This window comes from Haliotis rubra, unplaced genomic scaffold, assembly GCF_003918875.1.
Source record: "Haliotis rubra isolate DU_JTF1 unplaced genomic scaffold, ASM391887v1 Scf1, whole genome shotgun sequence".
NCBI lineage: Eukaryota > Metazoa > Mollusca > Gastropoda > Lepetellida > Haliotidae > Haliotis > Haliotis rubra.
Genome location: NW_025764891.1, coordinates 2,050,461 through 2,072,763, shown reverse-complemented (window position 1 = coordinate 2,072,763; position 22,303 = coordinate 2,050,461). Strand labels below are relative to the sequence as shown.

The 22,303-nt window shown below is 38.5% G+C and overlaps 1 protein-coding gene across 4 annotated transcripts in view; it reads left to right on the top strand.

The window, feature by feature from the left end:
• Window positions 1–22,303, top strand: part of LOC124266177 (putative methyltransferase NSUN7) — a 67,963-nt gene that overhangs the window by 3,701 nt on the left and 41,959 nt on the right. The window contains exon 1 of one of the 4 annotated variants that reach the window (XM_046701047.1): window positions 12,619–12,704. The exons of the other annotated variants lie outside the window; for them this stretch is intronic. The gene's annotated coding sequence lies outside the window, so the exon portion shown is untranslated. Of the gene's footprint in view, window positions 1–12,618; window positions 12,705–22,303 lie in introns of those variants that run through there. 4 annotated transcript variants of the gene reach the window in all.

The window sequence follows — 22,303 nt, the reverse complement described above, 5'->3', positions numbered from 1 at the left end:
GCCTGCCGGATTCAGTTTCCACGTGAGCATTGTCCGGTTACTTTCCTAAGAATCAATAGTGATAATGAGGGTCATAGGAAGTCAATAAATGCGAGTCGATAAAGGTCGGATTCGAATCTTTTGTCAAAACCACCACTGTTATCAACAACAACACTTTGTATACTGTTTTCATATTTGTGAAGAGTAAGATATAAGATTAGATGCAGTTGTTAAAGAAAGCCTAGGACTTAGGAGTGTACCCTGTTGTACACCACGTTTTACGTTGCCTGAGTTTATGTATACACAGGGAGGGGTGAGTACATTAATAGGAGAGCCCCTTAAAGTGTTCAGTCACTTTATGTGCTTAGAGGACTTGGAAACACTGTCAATAATTGTAAGTGTATACAATAGATTTGGGGTCACTGGCTAAGTGGCTAGTTACATTTGTGTTTGCAGACCTAAAGACGTTGAAGCCTTCTTCGTCAATACCTTTGTAGTACAGATTACTTTGATTTACTTTGATCCTCCGCAAAGGTAAGTTGGACCTTTTTGTTTTCTGAATGTTGCATAACTATAATTACTGAAATATATATTCTCGAAGAGTTTATATTTTTAAGACCTGACTGCCTTTGTGTCTTTGGCTGATGTTGGTGGGTGGGCTAATGAAATATGAAAAAGACTTTCTTACAAATTGTTTCATGAATATGAAAAGCTTTGTGTGCTCTGCATATTAAGGGTATCATGTCAATAAACCTATTGTCTTGCAGTTAAATCTTTCTCATGCTGAACATGTCCCAATTTATTGTATGCCCTTATAAAGTCTGTAAACCAGTTGCAAATAAACTTTTTATTGATATGTTAAAAACTAATATAAGAGAGATTCTTTCAGTATTAGATAAAGAATGTACAGATAGTTGCAGTTATTGACTGTATGTTATGGGCAGTGACTTTAAATTCAATATTGACATAGTCATACATTAATTAGTTTCATTTTAAAAAATGCATGTTGTAGCCTAAAATATATCAATAACAGACTAGATAGTTTGTGATGATTCTCAATACAATATATTATCAAGGGAAACTGATGCAAACTTCTTTTCATTTTGTTATAAACAGAGAATTAATTAAGAAAAATAATTTAGACTTATACAATATTAATGATAGTTATCTAACTCCTGACAATTTATTATCACTATAATTTTCCTGCCCAGTGATCCTTCCACTGAAAAACATGTTGAGGATTAAAATAATTTGAACAGAAGCAGGTCCTTGCACTGTCTGCACTCCATTTCATTACTTTGAACGTCAAGTGTCAGTTAGACTATTCTATTGAAGGCGACATGATGACTTACAAACTGTTTAATCAACAATGAGGCATTTTGGTAAACAAACAGGTGCATTGTTTAACTTGCAAAGTTTTCAGGGGTACCCTTCATTCAGTGAATAAATTGATAGTGTGTTATTGGATTTTCCCCTCACTGAAGCCCAGTTCAACAAAGTGATATTAGAGTGGAGGTGATCGCAACTCCTGTGCTTTGACACAGAATTACAACAATCATAGCACTCTGGTTGCCACATGGAACAGTGTCCATTGAGTATAGGTGTCTATCTAAACTGTATGGTATAGGTGTCTACCCAAACTATTTGCTATAGGTGTCCATTTAAACTGCATTCAGTATAGGTGTTTATCCAACCTGTATTGAGTATAGGTGTCTATGCAAACTGTACTGAGTATAGGTGTCTATGCAAACTGTATTGAGTATAGATGTCTACGCAAACTGTATTGAGTATAGGTGTCTATGCAAACTGTACTAAGTATAGGTGTCTATGCAAACTGTATTGAGTAGGTGTCTATGCAAACTGTACTTAGAATAGGTGTCTATGCAAACTGTCCTGAGTATAGGTGTCTATACAAATTGCAATAGGTATAGGTGTGTATACAAACTGTATTGAGAATAGGTGTCTATCCAACCTGTATTAAATATAGGTGTCTATCCAACCTGTATTGAGAATAGGTGTCTTCAACCAGTATTAAATATAGGTGTCTATCCAACCTGTATTGGGTATAGGCGTCTATCCAACTTGTATTGGGTATAGGTGTCTATCCAACTTGTATTGAGAATAGGTGTCTATCCAACTTGTTTTGAGAATAGGTGTCTATCCAACCTGTATTAAATATAGGTGTCTATCCAATTTGTATTGGGTATAGGTGTCTATCCACCCTGTATTGAGTATAGGTGTCTATCCACCCTGTATTGAGTATATGTGTCTATCCAACTTATATTGGGTATATGTGTCCTTCCAACCTGTATTGCGTATAGGTATCTATCCACCCTGTATTGAGTATAGGTGTCTATGCAACTTATATTGGGTATAGGTGTCCTTCCGACCTGTATTGGGCGGTGGGGGTAGCCTAGTGGTTAAAGCGTTCGCTCGTCATGCCGAAGTCCCACGTTCGATTCCCCAGATAGGTTCAATGTGTGAAGCTTATTTCTGGTGTCCCCTGCCGTGATATTGCTGGAATATTGTTAAAAGTGACGTAAAACCATACTCACTCACTCACACCAAACTGTATTGGTGTTTATCATACCCGTATAAGGTACACGTATAGGTGTCTACCAAAACTTTATTGGGTGTAGGTGTTTATCTAGCTTGTATTACCATCTTTAGCATTATTGTGAATATGTATGGTTTGACTGTTTCAACATGTTTGATATGATCGATCAGTATATAGAAAGCCAATATCTAGCAAGATAAGTAAATATTGTATAAGAGAGCTGTTTTTCTAGCCCATAAAATCAAACCTTATGCACATACTGCCAACTGCATGACGTCTTTATAAGAACTAACAATATCCTTTCTATGCTACACTTTACACATTTGAATATATTTGTGTGAATCGCCTCATATCGTCATAATTAATTCTATGGCACCTGTGCAGCCTTCTTAAGCATGAATTGAAGCAGTTGATATTCCACAAGCTCATTTGTTGAGGCACAATTCACTGGTTATTCACTGTTATTCACCACCTTCAAGTCGCTATATTCACAGGGATGATTGATATAGTAAAAACTTCTATAGTGGTGTTTAGTGAGGTTTACAGGGTTATTGTCATCTCATAACAGGTGCCTCGTTTACAAGCTGATATTTGATGGTAGTGGACAGATTGTTGGGAGGGTTTGTTTGCTCTCTCATTCAATTTGTGCACGATATTGTGATTAGTATTTGCGATCTGAGGAACATGCATACATCTGTTTGGTTGTTATGTACAGTTGGATGGTGTGATTTAATATGGAAAAGCATGTGTGTTGACTTGCTGGAGCGGCTTCTGCGGGTACGTTAGTTTATACTTATGATTACTAAATTTCAAATCAATGTGTGTACTGTCATGATGATCTTTGAATAAAACAAATAAATATGTAGGATTATAAAATATCTGTCTATCAGTTCATAAAATATGTTTTAATGTTACTCTGAGTCTTATGTAATATATTGAGCCTCATGTAATATACTGAGTCTAATGTAATATACTGAGTCTAATGTAATATACTGAGCCTCATGTAATATACTGAGTCTAATGTAATATACTGAGTCTAATGTAATATACTGAGTCTAATGTAATATACTGAGTATATTGAGTCTAATGTAATATACTGAGCCTCATGTAATATACTGAGTCTAATGTAATATACTGAGTCTAATGTAATATACTGAGTCTAATGTAATATACTGAGTATATTGAGTCTAATGTAATATACTGAGCCTCATGTAATATACTGAGTCTAATGTAATATACTGAGTCTAATGTAATATACTGAGTCTCATGTGATATACTGAGTCTAATGTAATATACTGAGTCTCATTACTCACCCGTTGAAGATATCACTGTTTAATAATTTTACAATGTTATTACACATGTAATAACATCGTGTGATGCCGTACATATGACGTCAAAGTGCTTTATAGTTATTATGTCACAATGCTATTACCTCTGTCACAATAATATTATACCTTGCTTGACTCGCAGAAAGCTGAGAGTCATCACACTCGTTGAATACTTAGGAAAGAAGTACTTTGCTCGATATTATTTTGCTAATGTTGGGTGAGTAATAAATAAAATACTAAACTATGTCCCGTGTAATACCATATTTATGAAACTCTTGAATGGTATTGGTATCTTACTTGCTTTCGCTCGATAGATACCAAACCATTCACTCTTTTCATAAATATGGTACTACACGGTACATTGGTTTAGTATTCTCTATTTATGTAATATATTAGGGTGTGTCAAGCTGACGTGGAAGCTAAATCTGATGCTAGTTGTCCACTATTGTGAAATTGACGACCACAGATCACAGACCGAGGTTCGGTATCAGGTGATGTCTAGGATGATGGACAGTTAGTGATTTGTGATTTAAAACATTACTTCATCATGAAGAAGGCAGGATTTCCCACATGGGTACAATGTGTCAAACCTGTTTCTGGTACCCCCCACTGTAATATATTGATGGAATCAGAGAATGTTAAAAACTATATTATCATTATTTTATGGTCCCAGGTGAAATGTTGCTGAAAGCAGCATAAAACAACATGCACTCACTCACTCTGGGATGAACATCTTAAATCATGCCCCACAATCTATATCTGTTTTATTCTGTTGGTCTAGACACTGTAATTAGTGTGTGATACAAAAGCATTGTCACTGTACCATGATGATGACCTGATATACTAAGACATATCACTGGGGTTTATAATCTAGCTCTGGGTCCCTTCCTCTGAACCATCTTAGCACTGATTGTAAGTTTGTGTTAAAGTATAGGAATTATGGTGACCTCAGATGCAAATGTCATTAAATATTTTCAAATTGAAACTAAAAATTTCCTTTTTCATATAATAGTTATCATTAATGCTAAAGCTTTGTCCAGGTGACTTGTTTCCACAGATAATAATAATAATAATAATAATAATAATAATAATAATTATAATAATCAGATCAGAGGGCAAACAATGAAGCAGAGTCTTACATTATTGACTGACTGACTGAGTTTAGTTTTACACCGCTTTTAGCAATATTCCAGCAACATCACGGCGGGGGACACCAGAAATGGGCTTCACACAATGTACCCATGTGGGGATTCGAACCCGGGCCTTCGGCGTGACGAGCCAACGCTTTAACCACTAGGCTACCACACGGCCCCTCTTACATTATTGTATTGAGTACAGTATTACTGTTTAATCTTAAAATACCCCTAAAATTATTGACTAAGAGTTTTAAATTATCACAATAGTTGTACAAAATATTATTTGTTCCCAGTTTGACTTCCAGTGAATCCTAGATCACAAGATAAATCCCTGTTTCACCACATTTTGATTTAAACTTGTTCCTCTTTAAATTTTTGGTAAAACATCTTCAAAGGTGTACAATGTGTAAATCTAATATTCTGTTGTCCAGTAACATAGCTGGAACATTGGTTGAGGCAGCTTACAAGCCACACTCTCTCATACACTCACCCAAACACAGCACTATCTACATTTTTTACTATTGATGAAAGGTTGCCATAGTGATTTGCAACATAGAATCATTTGAAATGCCCTGATTATGTAGTTAATCATTTGTGGTAGCCTAAGGAATGATAGAGATTATTCCTGCGACACTGTTCAATCTGCACCCACTCACTTCCTGAACAATATAACTGACCTTCACCCTTACTGACCAGACAGTAGACTTCTATAAGTGCTCCATGTTAAAATCTGACATAAATCATGCCGCTATTTGTCTCCATGGACAACTAATCAGAGAATGACACCCATTTTTGTTGATATCATGTCGGAGCAAATGTACAGTTACTTGTGGATTATCTCCCTTGATTGCACAACGTTATCACTAATGGTTAACACGCCTTAAGAATAAATATTGTATTTTCAATTACTTGTGAATCCCGATAATGACATGCTATGATTCATATATTTGTTTAGGTAATGTATTTGTCAAATATTGGTTTATCAAGATTTGAATAGGTTGATTTATGAATATATTTTCAAGTTCGTTGTTTGTTTATGTTTATGATCAAGCAGTATTGAGTTGTTTATTTCACTGAGCATTAATAAATCAATGTTGTATATGTAATGATGTGGATACAATAGCTGTTTCAGTGGAGATTTATGTTTTATCAATAATGCTTGATTCAAAATCAATTATTTTTTGTGTTGTGCTTTAGTACTTGGTTTTTGATGAGATCTTACCGGTCAAGGTTACAGGATCTGGTACAGCTAGGTCAGGGTGGTAGGAGAGCAGGGGAGTGAGTTATGGAGTGAGAGATTGAGGGATAGTTGAAGTGAGTGAATGAGATGGAGTGATTGACTGAGTAAAGTGAATGAATACGGATTGAATGAGGGAAGTTCAGAGGCTGTAACAAACAGGAGCGGATACAGCTTTTTGAGAAAAGGGGGTTGCACACTCTTGCGAAAGGGGGGTTCACACTTCATTTTCACCCGTTTTGACGAGAGTTTTAATGGTCATTTAATAAACTTTCTGGACAAAAGGGTGCAGGGGTGCGCACACACACACACACACACACACACACACACACACACACACACACACACACGAATCCACCTATGACAAAACATATAACTTCTTGTTTATTGCACAGAGTGACATATCCATCTAGATTCTTACACTGTTTTCAAGTTAAAAGTGCATTGATTTTAGCTTATGAAAGGTGTAAGATTTCCTTTGATGTTTTAGCTGTGAACAGAAAAAAATCCATTTCATTAATGTTCCTTATAATATATGAGGTTAATGTGGACAAATCCCTTTGCATCAAATTTTAAAGGGTTAAAAATGTGAATGATATTATATGCAGAAAACATTACACGAACAATTCCAGCAGGTGGATATACATGTGTCAGGTGTTTGGTTTGTATACTTAAAGAATTCCTTTCTCACACTTTCCAGATTTCCTCACACCAGATTTTGTTGTTTGAAAAAAACATTTCATATTAGCGTGATATAGCAGTTTGAAGTCCTGACAAACAATACGTGTAATGTGATTGTTTTTAACGCCAGTGATTAACACCTCTGGACCGTGAAATAACTGAGTCACGCCATTTTCCATCCTAATGAGCTGAATTTATTCCTCAGCATGAATCAGGTGTTGCTATAAAGACTGTGTTGTGTTTACCTCAATCACAAACGTTACGTACAACTGTAAACAGTTACACTCCTACCTGGTCTGACAATAGGTAATTTAATCTTGTTTTCTGTCTATTTGTCATGTGTTGTGTGAGAGTGGTCAGGACTAGAATGACCGCTAGCTGACCTGGCTGAGTCAAGAGTAGGGGTGGTGGGAATCAAGTGTTATTTGAAGGGTACATATATTGAGGGGAAATAGTCATCGAGTTTCACATCGATGAGAGAGTGAGTCTGACTAGACAGGAAATTGCTTCTGGGCGTATGAGGTAAGATCTATTAATTTTAGCACCTTTGTCGAACTTTGATCTGTTGAACTTTTGTCATGAAGTAAAAGTCCCAGTGTAATACTCATCATTTTGTATCAAACCTTGGATAATAAATGAATATTAATGTATGCCCCTTCAGCTTTGAAACAATGGTGTTTTATTGTATTCTTATTCGAGAATAAGGGAAATGTGCTATGTATATCAATATGACCATATCATGAATATATCACCTCGTTTTCTGTGTAGTTTGTTACTGAAGGGAAATGTTTTGCTTTTCTTCTCCATTGATGCCATTAGTAAATATGATTGTTTTAGGAGTGAACATCTACACTTTTAAAAATTAACATTAAAATATATGTGCAGTATTGATAGATCTTTGTGAGTGTATTTGTATGAAACTTTCTTTTCAGGAAATTCTGTTTAAAATAAATCTCAAGTCAACCCTGACAAATTTAAAAAATACTTTCCTTTTCATGCATATTTCTTGCTTTTCAATCGGTTCAATTTATCAAGAAAAAGATTATTATCATTGGATAAGATATATCTCACAGCAAAATGATGATGATGATGATGATGATGATGATATTTTTTTTCATCAAAACCCCACTTCAAATGACAATATATCATGCACAACAATATCAGCATGACTTCAGTAATTCTTTCATGACGCAAGTGAGGCAATATTTATAGGAAGGATAATATTCTTGACAGAGAGAAAAATCAACCATAATTCCAAAGGAGAGCAGTCAGAGACCCGTAATATTGCTTGATCAGTGACGTAAAAGCTTCCAGACCTCGCTGTTAGTCGCCTCCTAGATGATTGATGGATTGCCACCATTATTAGGAAAATAAGAGGTTTTGCTCTCCGTCTGGAGAGGTACGCCATCTGTAGGCAGGATCATGGAGAGGAGAGTCAACACACTTCATCAAGTTTTATCTTGCCCCTGCCATGCCGGTACAAATGCCGACATGTTAGTAATGACAAATTGCTGGGAGTGAAAATATTGGAACCACCACTGCAGGTTGTAGTGTATGGATTGCTAACCAGTTGTTGGCAGTCATTGGGCAGTGCGTCGCGTGCAGGCATGTGTGCCTGTGTTCAGCATGGCTGTGTGTCTTGTACAACTTCTTGGGACTCATGATTTATGGGTTATCAATGAGTAGTGAGTGAGTGAGTCGGGTTTTACTCCGCTTTAAGCCATATTCTAGCAATATCACAGCAATTGGGACACCAGAAATTGGCTTCACACATTGTACCCATGTGGGGAATTGAACCCGAGTCTTTGGCGAGACAAACCAACGCTTTAACCACTAGGCTACCCCACCACCCCATCTAGCTTGAAGCAGTGACTATGATGACTACAGTGAATGAATGATTGTTCCTGTTCATTGCATGAGATTTTATGAAGTAATATAAAATGATCTTCTCTGACCAGAATCATTTATCTATAATGACATTCAGAATCATTAATACTAAATATTATATAATCTATAATTCTATATTGAGCAGCAGGTGCAACCTGTTTTTGTCTGGTGTGGCAAGGTTATTACCTAAGGTTGCACCAGGTGCAACTAGGTTTCACTTCCTTAAATCAAGCCCTTTCTAGGGACTGTTCTTGCCCTAACCTTCCAGACTTGGGAGTGAGTGAGTGAGTTTAGTTTTACGCTGCACTCAGCAATATTCCAGCTATATGGTGGCGGTGTGTAAATAATCGAATCAGGACCAGACAATCCAGTGATCAACAGCATGAGCATCGATCTACACAATTGGGATACGATGACATGTGTCAACCAAGTCAGCGAGCCTGACCACCCGACTCCGTTAGTTGTCTCTTACGACAAGCATGGGTTACTGAAGATCAATATTCTAACCCGGACCTTCACGGGTCTTCCAGAATTGTGCTTCGGACTTGCAGCAGCTACCACAGAAACAACAGGAACCATTTGTAAATGTATTATATTTGTATCGATACACTGAATAAAATTTGTGTTCTGTCTGTGCTAGAAACATTAGAGCAACTAGCCCTGTACTTGTGGTATAAGTTTCAGTAGATGTAATGTTGGGGTGGACTATAATTACATCTCAATGGAATACGTTTTTTAATGTCCAGACTGTATTTTGATCGAGTAACCTAGGGGTTACAAGCTCTTGCAGATTATCCCTATTCTAAGATGCCTAGCGGTTAGAACAATCGAAAAATATAACATTATGAGACAATAAAGGTATTGTTTTTTGATGACGTAACAATTGAATGATGTTATCCCATCACTGCGCCATTCTAGTGTGCCCCCTCATAATCGAACCATTTTACATTACGTCACAATGTAAGCGACGTCACGATGCATGTCAGTTGTCATCGCCTCTGTGCGGCCTCCTACAGTAAACTACTCCGTTGCATCCCGTTTCTTGGTTCTTGGTTTGCAGTTGCTTCACGCAGCTAACATCACTGGCGGAAACATTACGTTTATGTTTTATGACAAGTTTTCAGGTTAAGTGTGTCAATTCCGACTCACAATGTTTTCAGCTTCATCTGGTAACGTTAGTAGTAGAAATGTGGCAATGTTTTACATTCCCACAATGCAATCGTATTTAATGTCGCTTGACTACTCAGCTTCATCTGGATGAAGATCGTGAGATACACATCAATCCATCCATCTGGGAATCAAGGTCACTGTGTCACATTTCTTGCTGCTGATGACATGCAATCAGGCTGGTAGACATGGCTGGTGCTGCTGCTCAAGATGTACACCAAAAAGCCATTACTTACTGCCAGTGTTTGTGTAGTAGGGTGTGCAGTCATCCACAGATTACATCCTTACCTTGTCAGCTTGCTGGCGTCGGAAGGTAAACCTTTGGTCATCAGAAGGTCCGTGTGGGCCGAAGGCCTACCTTCAGAAGGTCTGTGGGATCAGAAGGTCCGTGGTTCAAGAAGGTCCACATGGATTTGGGAATTTTATGGCGGCTACATTTGGTACAGTTCACATGAACTTTGAGGACTGAGAGACAGAATAGTTGTCAAGTACACCTTATTTGTATCCCTTTGGTGGGCGGTTGGGGTAGCCTAAAGGTTAAAGCATCTGCTAGTCACGCTGAAGACCAGGGTTCGATTCCCCACATGGGCACAATGTGTGCAGCCCATTTCTGGTGTCCCCTGGCTGTCATATTGCTGGAATATTGCTAAAAAAGGTGTATAACTATACTTTGAAAATTTTTGAGACTGAAGGGCCGAAAAACGTCTCAAGTAATATTTACTTGTGTCCCTTTGAGATTTCAGCGACAGTAGGTTTCTAGGTCAACTTGCTTGTATCCCTATATTAGCCGACCAATGAGGAGCAAGTGTTCTTGATGTACGACATGATGGACTAGGCGTTATTGTTTTCAGACTTTGCTACATGTCATAAAGTTTGAAAATAGTCTTTTAACAGGCCAAATGGTCAGTCAGAGTTTGAGCTAATGTATTCAGTCGCTTGTCCTGTGGATACAAAGTTTTCTATGATAATGTGAGATTTTATTGACCCATGAAAATAATGGAATCGTGATGACCGTTAATGGTCTACCCTGAACCACATTTCTTGTAATGTGATGGTGGATGCCTCGGCGATAAAGACTTTTTTCCAGGAGACATGTAAATAAATCACTTAACCTGAGTCTAATTGAGCAACTGTTCGCCTAATATCACCAAGGCATTGTTTGTTTTATTGACAGGTTAATAAAACCTTATAGCTGCTGGGGTGGCGGCTATAACTATGGTATAATTTCATAACCCAATGAATGTGTTTTACTGATTATTCATAGCCAATTTAATCAAGTTGAATTTATGGTCAGGAATTCATGGTTTATTGGAGGTGAATATGTCTTCCTGGATCCTGGCGAAGAGCAATTCAGAGTCATTATTGCCCTGCACTGATAATGGAGGGTAGTGGGTGACTGTGTGTGGTTCGTATGTTGGTTTGATCTGATATGTTTGGCTTTGATTTTTGGTGTGGGTAAAATGTCGCATTAACTTGCTATCTTGCTTGGTCACTCACTCACTCACTCACTCACTCACTCACTCACTCACTCACTCACTCACTCACTCACTCACTCACTCACTCACTCACTCACTCACTCACTCACTCACTCACTCACTCACTCACTCACTCACTCACTCACTCACTCACTCCTCACTCACTCACTCACTCACTCACTCACTCACTCACTCACTCACTCACTCACTCACTCACTCCTCACTCACTCACCACTCACTCACCTCACTCACTCACTCACTCCTCCTCCACTCACTCACTCACTCACTCACTCACTCACTCACTCACTCACTCACTCACTCACTCACTCACTCACTCACTCACTCACTCACTCACTCACTCACTCACTCCTCACTCACTCACTCCTCACTCACTCACTCACTCACTCACTGTATTTCCTGAACCATGATTCTGCATATATACCAGTAGATTTGAAGGATCCTCTAATACTCCCTAATGGCAGTTTAATTATTCAGTTATTAGACTTGATCAAAACCCCATGGGGACCAGAGTTAGGACTGGTCCACAGTAACTCATGCATGTTTCAAGAGGTGATTAAATGGATCCGGGACCAGTTGCACAAAGTTAGCTTAGTACTAAGAAGTCCTGTTATCATTCCTATGCTTTAACACTGACTAATGCAGTTAGTACTAATATTTCTTTGTGGAACAGGCTCATGGTACGGTGAATTTCATGATTGTGGCACATTATACCCTGATGACATGGACAGTGCTCATTATATCAATCACTGGTTTGTCTGGTTCAATACAGAGTATTTCCTGGCTGTCATCACTAAGTTTGAACATTACTGAGTGGTGCATTCAAAAATAAACAAATGATAGAAATCATGATACCTGCATGCCAACATCCATTCATGATGCTTATCTTACCCGAGTCGTCATACCTGTACAACAAACTACAGGTAAAACGAGAACTATTTGCTGCCCATGCTGCTCAGTCCCAGAGCCGTCAGGTAGAAATTGACGATGTATTGATCCCAGTGCTCCAGTAGTATGTGTGTAATAGACGTTGTGCAATGAAATAAACATGATGCTGGCCACGCTAATTACACACGTTAATTACACACCGACTCCTGTGTTATTGAATGAAGGTGGGCTTACAATGGCAAGGAAGGTATTGGTTAATGTACACAGTGATTTATAGACGTGTAATATCCGAGATCCAACTAGGCCGTGACTGTTGCTGCTCTCTATGCCGAGGGTTGAAGAATGGTTCTGGTATTGTTTTTTTGTGGGTGTTTGCATGCTGACTTGGTGTAAAGTATGGTATATTTCATGTTGTCGACAGCCATCTTTCAGCTGTAATGCCGTGTTTGAAACTGAGAGGGAAAAGTCAAGATGCCCTAGTTTAGTGATGTTGGGATTTCAGTTTTATTCATTTTACATGTCCTAGCAGAATGCTCACTGAGAAATATATTGTTTTCCTGCGTCAAACAGTTTTCAGATGAGCAATTAAATAAAAGTTCAGATCCACTATGTTATTTTAGCTCAGATGTGTTCCTCGGTAGGAATGCAATTTTGAAAAAGAAAATCTGAAGGGGTTAATTAAATCATTCTCAATTAAATTCAACACATGAATATAATCTTAGTTTGCACTAGTATAGATCAGAACATAACATACCAAAGAGGGTCCATAGACAACACATCTATCTTACTGCACTCCTATAATTGTATGAGGGCGTTCATGCTTTGGTCCCAGTCTTAAAGAGTCAAAACCATAGTAAGGCATTCATTTACATGATTATTTTGTTTTACATTAATCCAATATAAGACAAAAGTGTGGATGGCATCATGCAAAAGTGTGTTGGTTGGGTAGATTAAAATACTGGAATGTGTCTCAGCAATAAGAATCTGACATTTATGTGTTAGGTTTGATCAAATATTGGGCTCTGTATCTGTAATTTGCATAGACTAGTTAGGTAGGAATCAATTGGCTTCATTAAGTTGTGACACACAATGTCCAAATTTTTCACCAAATTAGGCAACTGATGAGAAGCCTCAGACTGTTCCAAATATTCCAGCTGCATCATAGCAGGGGAATCCGTGAAGATCCAAGTTAGAACTGGTCTTCAGCAAGTCATGCTTGTCGTAAGAGGTGACTAATGGGATGGTTAGGTTTCGCTGTCTTGGTTGAAGCTTGTCATCGTATCCCAATTACGTAGATTTCATAGAGGGGTCATTGGGTAGCCTAGTGGTTAAAGCGTTCGCTCATCACGCTGAAGACCTGGGTTTGATTCCCCACAATGTGTAATGCCCATTTCTGGTGTCACTCACTCACAATTACGTAGACCGATGCTCATGGTGTCAATCATTGTGGCACATTATACCCTGATGACGTGGAACGTGCTCATTATATCAATCACTGGTTTGTCTGGTTCAATATGAATATTTCCAGGCTGTCATCACTAAGCTTGAACATTACTGAGTGGTGCATTCAAAAATAAACAAATGATAGAAACTCATGATACCTGCACACCCATATCCGATCATGGTGCTTATCTTACCTGAGTCGTCATACCTGTACAACAAACTACAGGTAAAGCGAAGATTATTTGCTGCCCATGCTGTCATCGTATCCCAGTTACGTAGATTTCATAGAGGGGTGATGGGGTAGCCTAGTGGTTAAAGCGTTCGCTCATAACACTGAAGACCTGGGTTTGATTCCCCACAATGTGTAATGCCCATTTCTGGTGTCACTCACTCACAATTACGTAGACCGATGCTCATGGTGTCAATCACTAGATTGTCTGGTCCAGACTTGATTATTTACAGACTGCCACCATAAAGCTTGAATATTGCTGAGGCAGCATTAAACAACAAACAAACATAGCAGGGGACACCAAAATACCCACAAGTCTTATTCGTATGAGGAATTAAATCTAGATCTTCGGTGCTATGAGCTACACACTTTATATGGAATCTGATGTACCTTTATGTGTGCCTGCTGTGTGTATGGTGGACCATCTAAGGGAAATCAAGGAGGGATATATAGATCCTGATATGCATGTATATGAGACTAGGAGAAGTGTTTGGGTTTTATGTGGAGCAAAGGTCAACATTTATTGCAGTAAACAGCTCACTTGAAGATTGGGCTGGTGGATGGAATGTGTCACACTCTTGTCCTTGTTTGTCACGAAACAATTCCCCACGTATGACAATCTCACTGGCACAACAGGGGAGCATAGTTTTCACTGTCCGATCCTGCTGGGTCGTCCACCTTTACAGCAAGAATGGACACAGATGACCATACTGCCCGTGACTCATGCCACAAAGTTACTTAAGAAATACAGTTCTCTCTACCACCATGTATAGTGTAATAAAGCACAGTAATAAAACAGTTTAAAGATGATGCAAGCATCCTCCTGCTTTAACTATAATAGTTCATGGCGAAAGTATTCTTTTCATGGTGGTAGAGCGAACTGTATTTCTTTTCTGAGATGCCAAATTTAATACTTCTAAGGATAATTATGATTAATCTAAGGCAGAGAACAAACGACGGTGTCGGTGACCTGAATTAAGAATCCTCACACAGGGCTAACTGGCGCGCTTCTACCCCCCTACGTTAAGATGAACATTACCAGAAAACACAAATGTTAAACTGTTTGATGATGGTTTACGTTCGAATTAAATATCTTCTCTTCTCTAAATTATTATAATTACATCTGTGATTAACGTAAACCATATGAGGCAATATGAACGTCACATTTCTACTACTAACGTAAGTTTAGATCAGTACATCCAGATGAAGCTGAGTAGTCAAGTGACATTCCACGATTGCATTGTGGGAATGTAAACATTGCGAACGTCACTGTGTCGCTGAAAACTTGTGAGTCGAATTGAGACATTTTAACCGTCGGAAAACATAAACGTAATGAATCCACCAGTGAAATTATCTGTGAAAAGCAACTGCAAACCAAGAAACGGGATGCAATGGAGTAGTGTACTGTAGGAGGCTGTACGAGGCAATGACAACTGACATGCATCGTGACGTCGCTTACATTGTGACGTAATGCAAAAAGTGCACATTATCGTCTGATAAAGTACTGTCGGTGCCTTTGATCCATCACTGAAGCATCTTAGAATGGACGATATAATTTCATACTTTACAGTGCACATCAGGATTACAAAAGGCATAAAGAAAAATAGAATTGAGATTTGATATGTGGGTACCGGTATGACAAATTATAACTGATCCTATGACTTATCCCTACATATATCATCAATCTGCAACTTCAGTTGCATGACTGGAGCCCAAGTCTAGTAAAATTCTGAATGGTCTAGGAAGCTCAGCAAAACAATAATCTGTGTTACAGTATTCTTAAAAATATAAAATGTTTGAATAAGAATTGCAAGAAAACACTTTAATAAGATTTAATAATTTTATTATGTTTGTTTAACCTTTGTTGGTCATAACAAATCAGGAAATTAACGCCCTGTCATGTGTGTGCATCTCTCTCTCTCTCTCTCTCTCTCTCTCTCTCTCTCTCTCTCTCTCTCTCTCTCTCTCTCTCTCTCTCTCTCTCTCTCTCTCTCTCCCTCTCCCTCCCTCCCTCCTCCCTCCCTCCCTCCCTCTCTGTGAAATGATAAATAAAGGCAAAGTTTTGGGTATCTTTATTTCAATCAAACCTTTACTGTTATTAAGGACAAGATATCTGTTTAAGGATTTAAGACATTATTTTTGTTAGCATATATCTGTCAGCTCTCAGGTAGTGTACCCTGGTTGACCTGGGCATCAAAGCCATGTCTATAATGGGTTTAATCTAATTCAGTTGTTAATGGCAAGCGGCAGATTCATCTGTAGGAATGATAAATGTTTCTCCATACATTGATTTGATGTGCATGCATTCCTACATGTATAGATGCTGATAGCATGGGCTAAATCTGTCGACAGTCACTTGATATATTGCTTGTGGCGTTTCACCAATATCTTGAAATATCATATGAATCATTTAGCTTGGTTCAGTGGCATTATTAATTTCTTCATTTTCGAGGGAATAAAATAAGATATAAGGCAAGACTGTCACAACTTGGTAATCTATCATATCATGACATTCATACTGGAGATATTTTCGGGAAATTCTGTGCAACAGTTTTGATGAAGTAGGCTTGAATGAGGGTGTGATACAACTTTGAACAGAGTAATGTACGTGTAGGTTTTAAAGTTGATGGAGGTACTCCAGGGGTAGAAATAACCCATTGCCTGACATCCGAGTCCAGTGTTTTTTTTCTGTCTGGCAAGCAAATTTGTATATCACACCAGTGTCCAGTTGACTTTCCAATGTTTATTATGATGTTTATTTAAAAAATCAACAAGAAAACGGACGGTATAGTGGGAAAGTGATTTTACATGTGCCACTGTACCAGAGTACACTAGCAATTTTAAAGTTATTTCCACCCCTGAACTCTTATACTGTCTGTTAATGAAAGCAATTGTACAAGCACTGATGTGTCGAGTGAGTTGGGTATGAATAAGGGAGTGAGTGAGAAGGTAATGACTGAGTGAGTTGGGTATGAATGAGGGAGTGAGTGAGAAGGTAATGACTGAGTGAGTTGGGTATGAATGAGGGAGTGAGTGAGAAGGTAATGACTGAGTGAGTTGGGTATGAATGAGTGAGGAGTGAGTGAGAAGGTAATGACTGAGTGAGTTGGGTATGAATAAGGGAGTGAGTGAGAAGGTAATGACTGAGTGAGTTGGGTATGAATAAGTGAGTGAGTGAGAAGGTAATGACTGAGAGAGTTGGGTGTGAATAAGGGAGTGAGTGATAAGGTAATGACTGAGTGAGTTGGGTATGAATGAGTGAGTGAGTGAGAAGGTAATGACTGAGTGAGTTGGGTATGAATGAGTGAGTGAGTGAGAAGGTAATGACTTAGTGAGTTGGGTGTGAATAAGGGAGTGAGTGAGAAGGTAATGACTGTGAGTTGGGTATGAATAAAGGGAGTGAGTGAGAAGGTAATGACTGAGTGAGTTGGGTATGAATAGAGGAGTGAGTGAGAAGGTAATGACTGAGTGAGTTGGGTATGAATGAGGAGTGAAGGAGAAGGTAATGACTGAGTGAGTTGGGTATGAATGGGAGTGAGTGAGAAGGTAATGACTGAGTGAGTTGGGTATGAATAAGTGAGTGAGAAGGAGTGAGGTAATGACTGAGTGAGTTGGGTATGAATGGGGAGTGAGTGAGAAGGTAATGACTGAGTGAGTTGGGTATGAATGAGGAGTGAGTGAGAAGGTAATGACTGAGTGAGTTGGGTATGAATAAGGTGAGTGAGTGAGAAGGTAATGACTGAGTGAGTTGGGTATGAATAAGGAGTGAGTGAGAAGGTAATGACTGAGTGAGTTGGGTATGAATAAGGGAGTGAGTGAGAAAGGTAATGACTGAGTGAGTTGGGTATGAATAAGGGAGTGAGTGAGAAGGTAATGACTGAGAGAGTTGGGTATGAATGGGGAGTGAGTGAGAAGGTAATGACTGAGTGAGTTGGGTATGAATAAGGGAGTGAGTGAGAAGGTAATGACTGAGTGAGTTGGGTATGAATAAAGGGAGTGAGTGAGGTATGACTGAGTGAGTTGGGTATGAATGAGTGAGTGAGAAGAAGTAATGACTGAGTAAGTTGGGTATGAATAAAGTGAGTGAGTGAGAAGGTAATGACTGAGTGAGTTGGGTATGAATAAGGTGAGTGAGTGAGAAGGTAATGACTGAGTGAGTTGGGTATGAATAAGGGAGTGAGTGAGAAGGTAATGACTGAGTGAGTTGGGTATGAACGAGTGAGTGAGTGAGAAGGTAATGACTGTGAGTTGGGTATGAATAAGGGAGTGAGTGAGAAGGTAATGACTGAGAGAGTTGGGTATGAATAAGGGAGTGAGTGAGAAGGTAATGACTGAGTGAGTTGGGTATGAATAAGGGAGTGAGTGAGAAGGTAATGACTGAGTGAGTTGGGCATGAACGAGTGAGTGAGTGAGAAGGTAATGACTGAGTGAGTTGGGTATGAATGAGTGAGTGAGTGAGAAGGTAATGACTGAGTGAGTTGGGTATGAATAAGGGAGTGAGTGAGAAGGTAATGACTGAGTGAGTTGGGTATGAATAAGGGAGTGAGTGAGAAGGTAATGACTGAGTGAGTTGGGTATGAATAAGGGAGTGAGTGAGAAGGTAATGACTGAGTAATGACTGAATGAGGAGTGAGGAGAAGGTAATGACTGTGAGTTGGGTATGAATAAGGGAGTGAGTGAGAAGGTAATGACTGAGTGAGTTGGGTATGAATGAGTGGAGTGAGTGAGAAGGTAATGACTGTGAGTTGGGTATGAATAAGGGAGTGAGTGAGAAGGTAATGACTGAGAGAGTTGGGTGTGAATAAGGGAGTGAGTGAGAAGGTAATGACTGAGTGAGTTGGGCATGAATGAGTGAGTGAGTGATAAGGTAATGACTGAGTGAGTTGGGTATGAATGAGTGAGTGAGTGAGAAGGTAATGACTGTGAGTTGGGTGTGAATAAGGGAGTGAGTGAGAAGGTAATGACTGAGTGAGTTGGGTATGAATGAGTGAGTGAGTGAGAAGGTAATGACTGTGAGTTGGGTATGAATAAGGGAGTGAGTGAGAAGGTAATGACTGAGAGAGTTGGGTATGAATGAGGTGAGTGAGTGAGAAGGTAATGACTGAGTGAGGTGGGCATGAGGTGAGTGAGTGAGTGATAAGGTAATGACTGAGTGAGTTGGGTATGAATGAGTGAGTGAGTGAGAAGGTAATGACTGAGTTGGGTATGAATGAGGGAGTGAGTGAGAAGGTAATGACTGAGTGAGTTGGGTATGAATGAGGGAGTGAGTGTAAAGGTAATGACTGAGTGAGTTGGGTACGAATAAGGGAGTGAGTGAGAAGGTAATGACTGAGTGAGTTGGGTACGAATAAGGGAGTGAGTGAGAAGGTAATGACTTAGTGAGTTGGGTATGAATGAGTGAGTGAGTGAGAAGGTAATGACTGAGTGAGAAGGTAATGACTGAGTGAGTTGGGTATGAATAACTGAGTAGGAAAGAGTGACCGAGTAGAGTATGAATGAGTTAATTTTGAGTGAATATTTTGAGGTGGTACGATGCTTTTGTCAATAGAATGAAACCCATTTTAGCCATACCCTATAAATCCCAAACCTCAGTTTTCCTAGTGAATCAGCCACATGTTTTATCAAGAATCAGTCACAAATCTATATATTTGTTAATCTACATGTTTTCACTTCCTTGCACCATCCGATTCTCTAGGTTTCACAACATTCACCAATTTTTCAAGAATATAATTGAGTCATATTAATCTGTGGTTTAACCATTATGCTACAATTGTATCTATACAATTTAAAAATGTTCCTTGTAAAAACTGTGATCTGTAATTAGGAATTATTTTGATGTTGATGTATTTGATTTGGCAAGATTCAGACATTTTTTACAAATAGTTTTTCTAAAATGTGACTGGTAACTTTCAAATGTAAATATTGTGTTTTTTCACATACATTTTCAATTCTGAGATCAAGTTCTATCATTGAGTATATTAAGTGTACATATACCTACTTCTAGCTATAATACTTGATACATCAATGAAAGAAAAACTTGGACAAAGGTTGAAATGTTTAAAGTCGGTACCAACTACATACCTGGTTTGAATCTCATATAATCTCAAGTGATTCTTACCGACTTGCACTGTACACAAATACAGACAGTTGGGGTCAGTATATCACCTGTACAGTCACAGTGATTGATGAATAAGCGGATGGAATATTTGTGACCTGCCATTTCAGAAAGTTAATCAAGTTGCCCAACAAGGTTAAGATTGCATTGTCAACATAAACCCGATCATAACTCAAGCCCTCTTCTTGTCCACGAATGAATAGGAATTGCTTATCAGTAGTGGTGCTTTTTTCAGACCTATATTTTGTCTTGAGTGGTGCCGTGTCCGTTCCGTTTGAATAATTGTGGAAGGGATTTTTGTTTGGATTTAAGACTTGGATATGGGTCAGTATGAAATGTATACCTTTTGTCCTGTCTCTCTACTTGAATGGTTGGGAAAAGAAAAAGTCACAGGGATTCCTTCTTTTGTATTGAGATCGTGGTGAATGAAAATAAAAAGTGTTTTATTGGTGTAGTGTGATTGGAAGTGAAGTTTCATGTGAGTTATGTGTATGGTCGAGGGTTGATTTACAGCCTGTTGCAACAAAGCTGGAATATTGCTTATTGTGGCTTTAGCAAAACACAAACAAACAGATAGGGCGTGTACAGGTCAGATTTGAGCAGCATGGTAGGATGGTGGATTAAGCAAGGATTAACCAGCAGATTATCATGTTTTGCATTACACGGGAAGCATGCTATTTTGTGTTACTCACTGAACAAAACTAATTGTGAAGTGAAGGAGAGTGTTTGCTGCAATCTGATCTATTTACAAGTGGTTTGGATCTTCGAAATCTTTACTGTGTATAAATTATTTTCTTCATAAGTATCTATTCTTTTTTGCCATTTTAGACACAAAATAAACTATTGAATTCAACTGATATTCATGAGAACGAATTCGACTTGGTTGTTTTTCGTCTGAACTAGGTGGGTTCAGTTATGAAGCCTATGATGTCATTGATTGTATTTGTCATCATATTTGCCTAACAACTGTAAACAGAATGCTGCAGAGATTACTATTGACTTTCTTATATACGCTGTGGGTTTATGAAACAGGAAAATTATCATATCTTGTATATATGTAAATATGAAATTAATGTGAAAAAGCAATTTCTTGCTCGTATATAGAAAGTAATGCATTTTTATCTTGACATATTGGAGTTTGTTGTCCTGTCAGGTTCACAACATGCCAGAAACAAGGATGTACACTACAAGCTCTGAATAAACAATGTAACAGAGTGCTACAATTGTGCTTCTAGTACAGTATAGTGCTATGCATGGTCAGTTTGTTTACACATATTGGTCAAGCAGTTGTGGTAATCACCGACCATGTATAAAGGTGTCTTTGTTCTTTGCAACTGTGTCAAATTATCTTAGAAATAAACAGTTTGTTTTTACTAGTTTGAAAATCTCCAAGGTTGGTAAACTTGCATTTATATCATAATCCAGTATAGGCTTGAGGTTGACACTGGGATTAATCTGGTGACACATATTTGATGGCTTACTGTAATTGACTGAATAAACAACTGAAAGAATGTTACCCTTTAATATCATGAATGCTAGACTAGTCTTACTTAACCAAACAGTCTGGATAAATCAGTATGTCCAGCAAGGCGTAAGTGACAGTAATTAGCTTCTGTTGGAGAGTCTCCTTGACAGGGCAATAATTGCAGTCCGTGTTTACTGGTTAACTGTACACCTAGTTAGTGAGTGAGTTCGAGTTTTACACCACATAGCAATATTCCCGCAATATCACAGCAGCTGACACCAAAAATGGGCTTCACATTGTAAGGAGTGCGTTTTTTAGTTTTCACACCGCTTTTAGCAATATTTCAGCAATATCACAGTGGCGGACACCAGGATTGGACTTCACACATTGTACCCAGGTGGGGAATTGATCCCGGGTCTTTGGCATGACGAGCCAACGCTTTAACCACTTGGCTACCCCACCGCCCCTACACCTAGATAGCTCAGCAGGTAGTGTGTTTGCTTGAAACTGATTGATCCGGTTTGATTTGCTTTGGAACCATTAATCCACAAAATAGAGGATGTCTTGTTTTGAGTTCCCTGCTTCATGTGTTTGTTTTGGGGGAAATTCCTAAAAATGTAATTTGAAATTTTAGGGTTTTTTTTATGAAATTGTTTCCGAACAAATTGAAACATCTCTGCGAGGAAACTTTCTGTACA